The 16,468-nt window shown below is 34.3% G+C and overlaps 1 protein-coding gene across 1 annotated transcript in view; it reads left to right on the top strand.

Moving 5' to 3' along the window:
- The first annotated feature begins 3,446 nt into the window (after positions 1-3,446).
- The window catches only part of LOC145286422 (uncharacterized), a 52,536-nt gene continuing 39,514 nt past the window's right edge, over positions 3,447-16,468 (top strand). The window contains exon 1 of the mRNA XM_080135341.1: positions 3,447-3,598. The gene's annotated coding sequence lies outside the window, so the exon portion shown is untranslated. The remainder of the gene's footprint in view (positions 3,599-16,468) is intronic.

Here is a 16,468-nt window from a genome sequence, read left to right as displayed (position 1 = left end):
ATATAAGAGCCAGGTACGTCCAAAGAATGAGTACTGTTGCCACATCTGGGCAGGAGCTGCTAGAAAGGACATATCCTGCCTTGATAGAGTTCAAAATAGACTTCTTAGCCTTGTAGGGGATGTCCTTTTCTCTTCCCTGCAACCTCTTTTCACAGAAGAGATGTTGCGATCTTGTCTCTGCTTTATCGTTATTTTCATGGCAAGTGCTCGGCTGAGCTCCATTCTATGGTCCCCCCTCGCCAAACTTTCACAAGAAACACCCATCTAGCAGAAAACACTATCAATAATTTCCCCCACTCTTTATCTGTGCCTAAACCTAAAAGTAGATTCCATGAGCAAAGCTTCATTTTTAGAACTGCACGCCTTTGGAATTGTCTTCCGTTTTTCTGCTTTCCAGCTGACTACAATATGGTTGTCTTCAAGTCTAACGTAAACAAGTTTTTGATGAGCCATTCCATATAAGTTAAAAAATTTACCGAATCTCCATTACTAACAGTTACTATATTGTCCAATTTCTACTGTACACTCTTTAACCCTTATCCTTGAGTGGCCTCTTGGCCTTGATATGTAGTGATGCCAATGAAAAAAAAAACAAAAAAAAAACACATGCGCAATTATTCACGGTCTTTGTATTCAGTCGAGAGAGGATGAATATCCCCCATAAGTGTGCTTGCTTCATAAAGCAGGGATTATGCAATCCAAACCATAACTCTCCTGAGTTGACAAATCTCTATTCCAGTGGCAAGGAGAAGTCCAGGACGACTGGAAGTAATGCCGAGATAAGCGGAGAGTACATAGTTTTTTTTTTTTACTTTGTTCCTATTTTATGCATGCAAGCTTTTCTTAATGTCTGCTTCATTTCTGGAAACCTTCCTGCAAATATAGTACGCAATAGCCTTTAAAATTATATGTTCTTCTGAAAACTTAAAAACCATTTTTATATATAAGTTTGTAGTAAAGATTTAGAATGCTGTCACAATGCGAGGAATGAAATATAGTCGTTGTTGGTAAGAGAAGACGAGAACAAGTGGCGATTTACAAATCAATAAGTACATACATATATTTTATATATACATATATTTATTCAGTTGTATTAGGTAAAATGTTTTACTTGTTATATCTGCGACAATATCCATTATTAATTTCGGAAAAAATTCCCTTTTCAAATAGTGCACGTAACAGATCGATTCAAAGCATGCTAGATGATGGAGTGGAAGTTTGCTTTTTCAATTTTTAAAATTTTTTGAGATGATGATTGATAATATATATATGAATACAATAGCGTGTGTGTTCTTTTGTGTTTCGCGCTTTCCAGCAAATTTCATTGATCGAGATTTAAGAACACACATGCTATCATAATAATACAGAGATTATACTAAATGTATGTTAATGGAGTTGGTAAGTTTAATGAGATCCCAGGCGTAATCTCTCCTTCTTTAGAGTAGGTGGGGATGATAGTCTGATGTGTTTACTTCCAGTGACGATGTCATTATCTTCTATTAAAAAAGATGCATATAATATATTTTTGATATTAAGATGTCATATTCCAAAAGTCACATGAATGTACTGCTTTCTAAAAATCAAGTAAATGGATCAGTACATGATAGGGGCTTATTTGTAACATTCCAAAAATCACGTAAATATATCAAGTAATATATCGAGTAATCCTGAGTTCATATTTTCGTCCTTAATGTCCTCATGGCAGTAATTGCAAAACTTTTCTTAAGGAAGGGGGGGGGATAAAAGTCACTGGAATGCTGAGACTAATACTACATTCAGAATTTCATGTATATTTTTAACAGTGGGGTAGGGAATACAAATCAGTCCTGGAAATGGCTGCAATCATTTACGTTTTAGACATTACTTTATTTAATGTATATTTTTAAACAATAGGAGGGGGTAAGAAGTCTGTTAACAGTGGGTGTGGGATATGAAGTCAATCCCGGAAATGGCTGAAACACTTTACGATTTAAACATTACTTTATTTTATGTATATTTTTAACAGTAGGGGCACAAACATGCAGTCAGTCACGAGATTGGATGAGATAAGTGCAAATATATACTAGCAGAATACTCAGCGTCACCCAGGATTGAATGACATAGGTGGAAAACATATAGTAGCAGAATACCCAGCGTCACCAAGGATCGAATTAGTGGAAGATATATAGTAGCAAAATATGCGGCGTCACCCGTGATTGGATTGGGTAGGTGGAACATATATACTTTGAAAATACCCGGAATTGATTGGTGTGTTTGTAATGAAATAATAAGCTGAGACAATCTATCAAAGTTTTTAATTTTAGTAAGGGGGAGGTGATAAGGTGGATTTAAATCATGAAAAATGATGGTCGAAATTAGTAACATATCTAAGAATTATGAATAATGATGAAATGTGAGTTAATGGATTGGTGTGCTTGTAATGAAATAATCAGCCCAGACAATATATTGAAGTTATTATTTTAGTAAGGGGGTGGCAATAATGTGGGTCAAAATTATAAAATATTGATTGTCGAAATTAGTAACACATCCAAGAATAATAAAACATGATTAAATATGATTAATGTATTAGTGTGTTTGTAATGAAATAATCAGCCCAGAAAATATATCAAAGTTATTATTTTAGTAACAGGAGGCCGATAATGTTGGTTTAAATTATGAAAAACGATTGTTGAAATTAGTAACATATCCAAGAATTATGAAAAATGATGAAATGTGAGTTAATTGATTGGTGTGTCGGTAATGAAATCATCAGCCGAGACAATGTATCAAAGTTATTACTTTAGTAAGTATGGGGGCGATAATGTCGGTTAAAATTATGAAAAATAATTGTCGAGATTAGTAACAAACACAAACTTGTAAAATATGTTCAAATCAAAATGGTTTATTCCAAATTTCTCTCTAAAACAAAACAAGCAATTTGCTACGTAAAAATGAGTGCAAAACAATATCCCTTACCATAATGCATAACCGACTTATAAGACTAGAACAATCGGATTTAAGACTAAAACAACCTTGACAACCATGGTCCCCACAAGACAAGACAATAAGACTAACATGAGAGAAGAAAATTCGAAAGTGAGCAGACAGAAAGAAAAGACGTAAACAAATGTACTCACCGAATGGTGCAATATCCCTTCTTAAAGTTCTCCACTCTTAGCCTTTTTTTTTACGCCCCACTTCTCCGACTGCTTTTTACCATGGTAACGTTTATTTTTCTTTCTTTTTTTTTATATTGACACTATTATGGTAAAAGACGTAGTAATGGCGTCCAATTACATATTATGTAACGTTGCAGTTACAAACAAATAAAGAAATAAATAAAAATCCGGGTCGGTATTTTTTTTTTTAACAAAAGCATTTATTGTCATTACTATTTCATCTCGACAAAAAAAAAAAAAACTTAAAAAGTTTCTCGCTACCACGTATAAATCTAACCTGATACACATTTCTCTTTCTTTCGACTGCATGCTGGCCACAACCGGACGATTCTCGCCTTCACTTTACACGTCTGTCTCCTTCGGTGTCGACTTTTTCCTATGCTGACCACATGGTGTCCATTTTTTCTTTTTTCTTCAGACACAAGCCCGTGCACACTTAAGTTCTCATGTATGATATGAAAAGAAACTGGAATCTTAAGGAGATATCAATTATACCAGTTATCATAGGTGCCACAGGGCTTATGAAGAAGAACCTGAAGTCCTACTTAACTAATATCCCTGGTGAACCAAGTGCAAAAGAGATCCAGACACTTCCATATAAGGGAACAGCGAGGATACTAAAAAGAGCTCTCGGTTGGTTTCAATAAAAAGCAGGGCAATGTTGGCAGCTGGTTTGGCTGCTCTATACCCAGCATTACAATCTTCAAAGGAAGAAAAATAAAAATAAATAAATAAAAAAAGTTAATTTGCATATGCGCCCAAACGCTGCTCTTGCTGCTAATTGTTTACTGCCCATCCTTTGGCTGTTGCAGATATTCTCATATGCGCTGTGTTACAGTGTTATTTCAAGATTAATAGTTTTTTTAAATAAGGCAGTAGTATTTTTAACAAGATACAATTATCTGTTCAATAAGTTTTTCTTTTAAATAATTCCTGTTTTAAAAGAAATTATTTAATTTTGTTTTGCTTAGAGTTCTTTTTATTTATTTTCTTTTTCTCACATTATTTAAAAGAAATTATTTAATTTTGTTTTGTTTAAAAATACAAATTTCTTATAATTTTCTTTTTTTATCGCTATATTATTTTAAAGAAATTATTTAATTCTGTTTTATTTAAAAACTGAAAATTTATTTTTATTGTTTCCTTTTTTATCATATAATTTAAAAGAAATTATTTAATTTTGTTTTATTTAAAAACAAAAATTGCTTTTTGTGTTCCTATTTTTTTTTTAAATTGCAGGTGACAGAAAATATGGCAGTTTTTCTCACCACAAAAAAACACCTTCAACTTTTTTTTCATCAACTTTTGTCCATTTTTCATTTCTAATCAGTTATCAAAAGTTTATGGAGAAAACAGCATCTAAAAAATCGCTGGACCAGAGGATCTGGTAGTTGCTTAGCAACTGAATTGCACGCATGCCTCATCCCAATATGAGGTGTTCTACTAGACATGAAAAATAACATTTTTTTTCTTCATCCATTATTTGATTGAGATGAATTAAATAAAAAATACTGAAAAAGAAAAAGAAGAGAAAGACGCACTTCTCCCACCAAAACTCGTTATTGTTGAAGTAATTTCTTTTTTTATATTTAACTGCATGGAATGAAAAATAATTCGTTTCGTGCTTTCTGTTTTAATGTTCATCGTTCTAGGGGAATTGGTGCTTTTCCAGTTTAATCACAATGCTTTATTAAATACGTAACTGTTAGATTAAAAAAAAAAAACAAGGTTGTACACCAAAAAATATATTAAAAAATATGCAAATTAATCCAATAACTATTTGTTTGTATTTTTACAAAATAACTTCAAATTTTATGGGTAAGTGCTTTCTAGACAACGGTAAAGTGAAATTTAAACTTTATTTTAAAAAGAGTTAATTAAGGGGGATATAGTCGGCTGATGGTCTACTTTTGTTGCATGTTATTTACACAGACATAGCTGGTAGCATAACACATAGCTTCTCTATATCTCATTCTCTATCACAGATGGTTATGTTTCCGACACATTTCTCAGATCAGCAAGTTCAACATACCTCACTTCTAGATCTCTTTCTGACCACAGTTTCCGATGATTGTGTAACGAATGCCCATAGCCCACTTGGGAATGCTGATCATGCTGTGAAATCGTAGAAATCGCCCTAAATTCTCAATCCAAAACTGCTCAAAACGACAAGGTATTACAAGAAGGCTGACTGAGAAGCTATCAGAGATCTCATCAGAGATGCTCCATGGGGAAATCTTTTCTCTTCTTGCTGAACAATGCACAAATGAGACCACTGAATGATTCAAAACGGCAATTGAAGCACATATTCCTTTACAGAAATTCTATAGCAAACCCCACTCTCCCAAATAGTTTACTTATACTTGTGCAGCTGCCATCGCTCAAAGGCAGCATGCATACCACAGATTTAACCGACAAAGTCCAGTACAAACAGACAAAAGTTTATAGAAGCTAGAAGTAATTGTAAGAAAGAAATAGCGACGTCTAAGAGAGAATATACCAAAACTACTAGAAAACACATCGAAGCACAGAAATTAAAAATCCATGATTTCTGGAAAATCTATAACAGTGTAGTAAATAATGGGCAATCAATAATTCCCCCACTATTCAACAATCATGAGGTTGTTTGCACGACAAGCGAGAAGGCTAACATGCTTACCAGTCAGTTTGTCTCAAACTCCACTTTTGACCCAGCAAACCTTCCCTCCTTGACTTTCTTTTGCTGACAGTCGCCACACTAGACAATCTGACAATCACCCCTTTTAGGTGCATATCATAAAAAACCTAGACAGCTCAAAAGCATGTGAACCCAATCTCATCCCGGTTGTGCTATTAAAAAAAATGCTCCGCTGAGGTTGCTCCAGTCCTCTCCAAACTTTACGACCAATGCCTTAACGAATTTTGCTTTCCTAGAAAATTGCTTCTGTGGTAACAGTTTACAAGAATTCTAGTGAAAGAACTGACCCATTAAATTATCGCCTATTAACTTCATCCTGCTTTTCGCCAAAATATTTGAGTTCATTATTAACCAAGCTGTAGTCCGTCACCTTACAGCTGCAAAACTTCTGACTGACCAACAATATGGACTTAGGCAAGTCCGTTCTACAGCAGATATCCTAACTGTAATCTCTGAACGTATATACCATATACTGGACAAAACAGAGGAAGGTAGAGCGGGTGCCCTAGATATAGCTAAGGCTTTTGACAGATTATGTCACAATGGTTTTCTCATGAAAATCAGATCATATGGTATCAATGGAAGAATACTTAACATAATTAAATCCTTCTTAAATAAGGGAAGAATCCGGGTTATCCTCGATGGTCGTACATCTAAACAACATGATATAAATGTGGGTGTACCTCAGGGGTCGATCCTTGGACCTTTATTATTCCTAATATTCATAAATGACCTTCCTGATAAAATTGTCTCTGAGATGGGTATATTTGCTGATGACACCATGAGGCACGAGGGGAAAACAAATGAACACATATCTAAAGAAATGGCAGAAACACGAGAGGAAGACTTCCAATTTACAGTGGAATGGGGACTAACATGGATGCTCACATTCAATGCTGCCAAGAATAAGGTTATCTCTTTCAATAATTACAAGAAACCTTCTCAACCACCAATAGCAATGGCTAAAGATACACTACCTGAAAGTACTTCTTTCAAACTCCTTGGCTTAACGTTCACAGGGAACATGAGCCGGAACAGATACATTGAGAGCATTGCCAGGGCTGCTGCAAGGAAGGTGAGCTCTCTCTACCGTGCTAGAAAGTTAATTACGCCTGAAAGTATCCTGTACCTCTACAAAGCCACCATTCGCCTATGTATGGAGTATTGATGTCACAATTGGTGCATCTGCTACTAGCCTCTCACTCCTGGATATAGAAATGCCTAGCTATAAAATGGATAGAAATACCTAGCTATAAAACGGATAGAAATGCCTAGCTATAAAATGGATAGAAATGCTTAGATATAAAAAAAGTTGTTGGGTTCTAAATTGGATAACTACTGAGAAAGTACTGTTTGGGAGGATAGTCTCATTACAACAGAAAAGCTACTATCCTATAACCCTCACAAAAATGAAGAGGTAATGCAGGGGATGATGGTATTATGACGAACATATACTCTACTACCCCCACCAAAAATACATCTATTACAAAAAAAATATTATTTTAATAAGTTAAATACAAAATATTTAATAGAGAAAAGAATTGCTCTACATGAAATGTTATACTATATTATGTAATACATTATTTAAACATTTATACAGTTATTCATTGCCTCAGTACAGTCTTGAAACATAATGAATACCTTCTGTAAGGGTATTTGCACATGTAATCATGAAGCAAGGGCTGCGCAATCTCCAACCAAATCTCTCTTGAGTCAGCACTGCTTTATTTCAGTGGCAAAGGAGAAGTCCCGAACGACTGGAAACAATGCCAAAATAAGCGGAGAGCATATACAGCAACTGATAATTCCAAATAGACACCCATTTAGTACTGACCAGGCTCAACGTTGCTTAACTTTGGTGATCTAACGGGAACTGATGTGTCAATGGTGTGATGCTGTATAATATATGTAAGCATAATATGTATGTGCGTGGTAAAATCTCAAACAACTGAATTATGAATTATGGAGTGTGTAATGTAGGTAACAGGGTTAGTATCATGCGGATGATTATGTATAGTTTTATTGTAAACTTTACCACTGAAACCAGACTATATCTCCAAAAGAAAGGAAAAAATGTTAAAATGCAAAACTAATGGTATATTTATTATTTATATCTGTCCTGGGACGGGTATTCTTTGATATAGAAAACAAGACGAAGGGTAAAATTATTTTCCCGAATAGAACAGTTTTGCACCACTTTTATTTGACTTCACAGAGATAAAAATTAATATATAAATGAAACTAAACCTTATGCCTAGAATTCTTATTCTAATTTTGATCAAAACCTATTACATGATTTTGATTCTAGAAAATGTCTAAGATTTTAAGAAATCTTAATACGATTTGAAAATTCAAGAAATCTTGATACAAATTGGAAATTCAAGAAATCTTGATACAAATTGGAAATTCAAGAAATCTTGATACAAATTGGAAATTCAAGAAATCTTGATACAAATTGGGAATTCAAGAAATATTAATACAAATTGGAAATTAAAGAAATCTTGATACAAATTGGGAATTCAAGAAATATTGCTTACTTGATGTCTACTGAGTCTTCTTCCTCTTCTTCTTCGTACTTGATGTGACTTCTCTTTCTTACCCGTGTCCGATGCTTGTAAGTTCCGCCATACTTTACATGACATCTTGGATTGAAGCAAATTTTTATGGCTGGATTCCCTTCCTAACAAACTCCTCCAAGGGAACATGTATTTTGTTGAGACACCATCCTGTTACAGTTCTCCACTAACTAGAGCTATGTGCTTGTCCGTTGTCAAGAATATGATCATCTGCACAATCATGCTTTTCTCTGAGCTGCTACCACACTTTCGTTGGACACCACATGAACTACTGCTACTCATTGAAATAACACGATTGTATTCAAGGCTTACTCCTCTAGGACAGTCGTGTTCTATCTATACCTATGCATATTAACAGAGTTATTTTTTGAAGGGTGTGACTCTTAGCCATACACGGATGATCATTCATTAGGGAGAGGCTGTCACAAATTGCAACCAAAAAAGGTGCTATTTTATGTAATTACATAGTATTGGGTGCATGGAGACCAGTTGAGGACACTACAAAAAGCTTACTCGGAAAGGTACGAATCCTCTGCATGACCTCTTAACCGATGGATTAAATTCAATGCCAATCTAAAATATTTTAAATTTATTGCTCCTTCTGTAAACTTTGCAATTTAAAAAGTGCCACTGAAACTGTACTGAACCCCCTCTAAAAGAAAAACGAAAGAAAAACGGTAAACTTATGCTATATTTATTATTTATATCTGTCCTGAGACGGGTATTCTACGATTATATAAATAATTATTATTAGCGAGGGGAGGGGGCAGCTTTGCCCAGGCGTAAAATATGCTTAAGTATGATATTTTTATTTGTCCAGATTTCGTCTATATTATTATAGACTCGTGATTTTAAAAGTAAAAAAAAAAAAGTGTTTAGGTGCCATCAGCAAGAATCGAAACTGAAACCGTAGTATTCAAAGCTGGTAATGTTACAACTGTACCAACGTGCCACGCATATAAACCAATTAAAAATAAACAAAGATGAATGTACAAACTGTTTAACAAATTTTTTTTTCAATTTTGACCCATTTTTAACCCCTTAAAAACTATTTTAACTAGCTAAAGACCCATAAAAGAAGGGCCCGTAAAAAATCCAATCATTTGAGGCCCCCTAGCGATACTCTGCGACTTTTAGTTTAAGAGAAGATAGAGTTTGAAAATATGGAGACAGACAGACCGACAAACATATAGCCATATATATATATATTAGATTTGCACAAATGAAATACTTTTTTTTTGTTTTTTTTTTCTTTTAGATATGAGGATTGTTAATAATAACGTATACTCCCTTGCAGAGGCTTTTACAAAAAAAAACCCTCTTCATTTGGATCCCCTTCCCTTAACATGCTGAAGGGGATTTGACAGGTGTTGCATATCAAGCAAAGGTTTTCATATCATCTTGCGTAAATGAAAACAATGATATGCACAAACAATATACAGTTGTGCTCTAGCCTATCAAAATGCTGATAACGTAGCACTTAACTTTCTAACTGTGGGAAACATCGTTGCTGTTTTGTGGCCTGTTATTCTCAATGCTTGTGTAGATTGGTGATGTTTTAAAGCAGCGCATTTCAGGTGAATTTTGGAATTCTATTCTGATCTTATAGATTCTATCACACGGAATTGGAAAGTGTGAGTCATAGTATTAAATTACATGGTTCTTTTAGGGGACGGCTACTACACAGCGAGATATGATGGAGTATGTAAGTACCTCCACTGGACCATTTGTAAAAAAATAAACATCCAATGTAGCAGAAAATCCTGGAAACATCAACCTGAAAGAACAGTTGCAAATGACTTATATACCATACATTACGACCATGTAATCCCTACAGTCACCTACCTTGAAAATGCTGCTGTGAAACCTTATAGAGTTATATGAAATAAGTCAGAGAGAGTTGCAACCTTGGTTGAAGTAAGTATCTCTAATGATGGGTGTCTGACAGATCTGAAAGAGAGAAACAGACCAAATATCAAGGTCTCATGTATGATATAAAAAGAAACTGTTGAAATTAGTATAAATTCCAAAAATCACGAAAAATGATCGACTAGAAAATTTGCTAGATGTATTTTTAACAAAACATCAACACTTACGTTATGACATCTTGAGTTTTGAAATGGCCGATCCTTAATTTAATTTTTTTAAATTTCTATCTTCACTTGTAATTATTCTTCTACTGGATCAATTTTCGAAATTTTTCGAATTTATACTAATTTCAACATGACACATAAGTACGTAATAATGTTTTCACCTGAAATGCGTTGGTTTAAAACATCACACAGCTACACAAACATCGTTTTCTCTTCTTTCATTTTTGTCATACTCACAGAAGAGTTCCGTGCGCTTTTTAATATATATCTCATGTTTATCTTTTTTTTTCCTTGCAACTCAAGCAAATTGAAATATACACAGACTTGCAAAAATGTTCTTATCCTGTTTGAAGAAAAATTTTAAAGAAAGAACAATAACAAGAATCAGTATAGTTTTATTCTTCTCTAGCAAGGCTGTGGAGTCGCAAGGTATAAGATCAGAATAGAATTAAAAAATATCCCACTCTAAATTCAGACTCAGACTGTGACTCCTTATTTTAAAGCCTTCCAATATTCAGACTGTGTTTGGAGACTACATTATCCTGCCAATAAGGGCTGAGGAAAGAAATGATATAAAAATGTTCAAGAACATCCAAGACAAGAACAGTAATCTGGATAATCCAAATCATTTCAAATTTAAAAAAAAATAAGACATGCAATATAAATACCAACGGGGTTGCTCAGGTATTTTTCCGAATAATCTAAATGATCTCATTTTAAATTATAAAAGACAAATCACAACACATATAATATGTATATAGCAGATTCCCATTGTCTTAAGCATTTCATTACGTGCAAATGTATGAGTATCATTCCAAAATTAAGCCTTCTACATTTTAAACTAAAAAACTTGAAGAGCTACAAAGACAGGAGTGGTACCATTAAAACGAGTTATCTTTTGTGCTCCAGAATTAATTTTTCTACATAGTCATCATCATTCTCAATGCACTTTTGCCACTGATGAATGATGGCTGTGCATCAGTGTCCAGAGCATGTTTTGTCATGCAAGGGTCGTTCCAAAAGTAAAACCTCTTATTTTATTTTGAACTCTAAAAATTGAATAGCTATGAAAACGGGAGTATTGCCATTAAAACGAGCGACCTTTTGTGCCAAAGAATTTATTTTTTACATAGTCACTACCATTCTCAAGGCACGTTTGCCAGCGATGAATGATGGCTGTGGCATCCAAAACATGCTTTGTCGTACAAGGGACGTTCCAAAAGCTTTATCGTTATCTTGATGGCAAGTGCTCATCTGAGCTTCAATCTATGGTCCCCCCCTCACCAAACTTTCACGAAAAACACTCGTCTAGCCAAAACCACTATCAATAATTCCCCCCCACTCTTTACCTGTACCTAAATCTAAATGTACATTCCATGAACAAAGCTTCTTTCATAAAACTGCACACCTGTAGAACTCTTCCGATTGCCTGCTTTCCATCTGACTACAATCTGATTGTCTTCAAGTCCAACATAAACAAGTTCTTGATGAACCTAAGTAATCCAATTTACAAAATTCCCACTACTTATGTTTTTTTTCTACACTATAATCATATTGATTAATGTATACCCATTAATCCTTATCCTCGAGTGGCCTCCGGGCCTTGATAAGTGGCGATTCCTATGTAAAAAATAAAAAAAAAAGTAAAGTCTCTATATTTTTAACTTTAAAAGTTGAAGAACTAATCATCACCACTGTTAAGGCACTTTCAACAGGAATTTAATGACACATCTCTGCTTCTGACACACGTCCATGACAAGGGTTACTCTCTTAGTCTTAGTCTGCAACAGTGAGATGAACCTTTTTTGGTGAGATCATGAATTCATACGTTCAGTCGTCATAACAATTTGCAATCCCCTTTGATCCATTCAGGCGGAATAAAAAAATAGGTGGCATTACTTTTGGGACACCTCTCCTACGTTTATTACTTTGCCATTATTTCTGTATTCATCCAGTTTATTATAAATATAAAATTGGTAAAAAAAAATATTCCCTTTTCGGTCATGTACAATGAAACTTTGCTTGAAGGTTTAGGATTAAAACTGCCACTTCCTTGATAACAAACCAGACACTGTTAGTGTGTGCCATCTTGCAGGTTGAACAAATGTGATATTAAATTAATTTCTGACCAAATGGATGTCGTCAACCTGTCAAACATGAATTCAGCAGCGAGCATACAGAAAATCACTTTGGGGCAATGACTTAGTCAATCCTCTAAACTTAATAGAAGTAAACCTTAGTATATTCTAGCACTGGTTTGCTCAGTGACCTGGCCCTTTTTGATTGAATGGAGTATAGTTTTATTCAATCTACTAGACCACTTATCATAGTATTACCACCTCTTTCATGAGAAGAGATTGGTTTATTATCGGTTATCTAAGACAGTCTTGTCAAGAAATGGTAACCGATCCAATCATGGTGATTTAAAAAAAAAAATTCCTGAGTGGCCTCATTATAAAGTAGTCGTTATATGAAATAAACAAAGGACAGGAAAAAACTTGACTCACTTTCTTTTTTAATGAAAGCCTTTATATCAGATATTTCCAACAATGCATACTTTTTTTAATATTCTCCAGACGCATGTGACTTTTCAGTTCAGCTGTGACGTCACCCAGGTATCTTGAACACATGCTTTTCTGAACACTAACCAAGCCTTGAACACATGCTTCTCTCATCACATTTCAACCACTGCTTCTCCAAACACCGCTTTTTCAAACATACTTCCTTTTGACTCTGCTGTGACGTCACTTCGCACAGCCGGCTTGATGATTTACATATTTTTATGTAGCTGCTGCTTCTCCCAGCATCAGTGGCTCTGTTACTTACCTTCATATACCCCCAAAAAATTCTTTACAAGAATTTCCTTAAAACCTGCACCGAGGTAATAAATGAAAACAAGAAAAGAAAACTCAAAAGTTCACACAAAAAACATGAATAAATAAATCAAAATAAAATGTTTTAGTGTAAAGTTTGTTCAACCTATTCATTTTATTTTTTCTATTTTTACCTTTAGAAATTCATTCCTTAATTTATTCTTTCTTTTTCTTTTCTTTTTTTTATTTTCAGAAATTTCATTGAACAAGTGCCAAAATGTCTCCACTTTGTTGTCCAAAATTAAAGCTCCAAATGCTAACAATATGTTACAAAGCCAGGCAAATCGAGACAAGACTAAGCCCAAGTGCCATTGAATAGTTTTTGATGTTTGTTGAAACTGCCTCTGTAAATTCCCCAAACTTAAACGGGATATTTTTATTTTAGTAATAAAGACAGTTTATTGCTTATCAACTGTCTTCATAACAGATATGTTTTACTATTAATTGTATACCCAGATTAATTTGTTACTTTTTTCCGTCATACAAGTTTCTTTTTCTTATGCATTCTTTTCTCATTTTCTTTGATAATCCTCCCTTCTTTCCCCTTATCATACCAGCCACAGCATTAATATGTCTTTCCTCGTGCTTGATAGATTTCTACGCTGACTGCTCAAATAGTTTCTCTTGGTTAAAACGTCTTCTCTGAAATTCTTGACTAATTAGCATAGTCTCTAGTCCTACGATTGTTGGCCTCTTAACTGCTCTGTCCCATATAACAAGATTATTCAAAACAAGACTAGTTAATCTAACCTTTAATTTAGTCTATAGTCCCATTTTCTCTTTTAATGCTCAGTCACTTTTCTCCTATCTACTCAGCCTTATTTGAGACAATTGCGGTTGACATCTGAGCCAAAGCGCAAGAGGCATTACTTGTGCTCCCAACTTAATCGGATATCAACATATTATACAATTATTGCATTTTCTCCTTTTTGTCATATTCCAGCACTTACTGGTGGTATTGTAGTTAACCTTTATTATTTATCTTCGGCAGTGTTCGAGCACTCTGTATATTCACTTACCACTTCTCTAATTTCCACTATTTAAGCTACTTTGTTCATAAACTGAACCATTAGAAGTTCAGTCACTAACTTCTGATGCCGGAGTTACATTCCATACCCGGGAAATTTGCTTCATTGTCCAAATTCTGTCGGCAACTTTCAGACTGTCTACAAAAATTTTTTTCGTAATCTGCCATCTCCATTTCTGTACTTGAGGATTGTAAGTACCTTAAATTCTTAGTGGACACTTGTCTTTCTCCCACAGCAGTAATGCAACTACTACGTCTTTTTTCTCATGAAGAGTTCTAGTTTTGGGATCAACGGATAATATTTTGTTAACATCATGCATCTTACTTGACCGGCAAGTAATTTCACTTACCACTAATTTTAAAATTAAATATGAAATTTAAATATTAATATTTCCGTGTTCGATGTTAGATTTACATGAATCCAAGTAAGAAAATACAGAAAAATAACAACACTAGACACAGTTTCAAAACAAATAAATAAAATTATAAATCTCTTAGCATAGCCTTTGTTGTTTTTTAACTGTAGTAATCCGTAAAATAAAAAACCCAGATATATTTCATATTCTTAGCCGAGAGTAGAACACCACTCGAATAGCTCAAATACAAGAATATAAATGCATTAATTTCTAAATGTTTAATTCTAACCTCTTACTTAAAATCTTATAAACTATTTGCTACATTAAAGAGCATGAAATTATGTCTCCTATAACATTATATAACCGATACTATAACTTTTGTCTTTAACAATTAAGAAAATATTTACGGTGCCCTAAAGTCCTCACAAGACACCTTTATGCAGCAAAAAATATAACCTACAAAACAGGAGAAAAATTCGAAAATGAAGCAGAAAAGAGAGAAAGACAAAACCAAACGATATTACTCACAGCATGGTGCAATTCTTTTTTGTCTTCTCTCTCCAAGTTTACCATCTCAGCTCGGTCTGGCGCTTTTTCCTTTGCAACTGTATCCTTTCATGGTAACCAGTTTTTTCTTCTTTCTTTTTCATTTCGAACTCTTTGTTGTGATAAAGCCTGGTATTAACAGTACCAAATGAACATGTAACGTAGTCATTATATGAAAGTAATAGAGGACAGGAAAAACTCGACTCACTTTCTTTTTTAACAAAAGCCTTTATATCGTGAATTTCCAACAACGCATTTTTCTAAATATTTAAACAGCTTATTTCTCCTTCTCCAGCCACTTGGGATATTTTGTCTCTACTGTGACGTCACCCACATATATCTCGAACACATGCTTTTGTGAACACTGGCTACGCCTCGAACACTATTTCTCCAAACACTGCTTCTCGGAACACCCATCTGTTCGTCTCTACTATGACGCCACTGCGTGCAGCTGGCTTGGTCATTTGTATATCTTTACGCAGCTGCTATTGCTCCCAGTGGATCAATTTCCCTTGAGTGATCATTAAGATCAGAGTGTAGTACCTATCTTGGAATGACACCACTTACTCCTAAAACTCGATCCTCTCTTTTTCATTTCTCTCCAACTTAGATCTCACTCCAATTTAGAGAGTGGCCTTCTTGTTTTCTGTTCAGAAAAGGATAAGTTTGTCTTACTAATTTTTTCCCCACTCTTCGTTTCATTCCAATGAAATGCTTGTATATATGTATATATTTATGGATGATAAAACTTGTAATCATTTGAGGTTATCTTAAGTAGGATAGCACTTAGTGTAAATGCGGTATTGTGGTGACTGAGATGATTCCAGTTAAGAATAGAATAGACATTTATTTATTACTTGTAACCAAAGATTACCGACAACACATATTTTCCCCACACTTTTGATGACCTTGTACCTGATTTGTTGTTAATGAAAACTTTTTTATTTTTATTTCTGCACTTAAATATTTCAAAGTGTCATATCTGTTCCCGCTCTATGGAACTCCATTAATCAGTATCCAGATATCGGTTCATATCTGTTCCCTATGCCCTGGAAACGTATTAAGTTATTAGCTGGGTATATTTTTCTGTTTGGCACTGCAGTTTAGCTAATTACATTAGATCATATGATCAGTTGTTGTTCACGCGATCATTTATTTCTGG

This window comes from Euprymna scolopes, chromosome 10, assembly GCF_053919585.1.
Source record: "Euprymna scolopes isolate OS-2025 chromosome 10, ASM5391958v1, whole genome shotgun sequence".
Classification (NCBI taxonomy): Eukaryota; Metazoa; Mollusca; class Cephalopoda; order Sepiida; family Sepiolidae; genus Euprymna; species Euprymna scolopes.
This window is presented reverse-complemented; position numbering and strand designations above follow the sequence as displayed.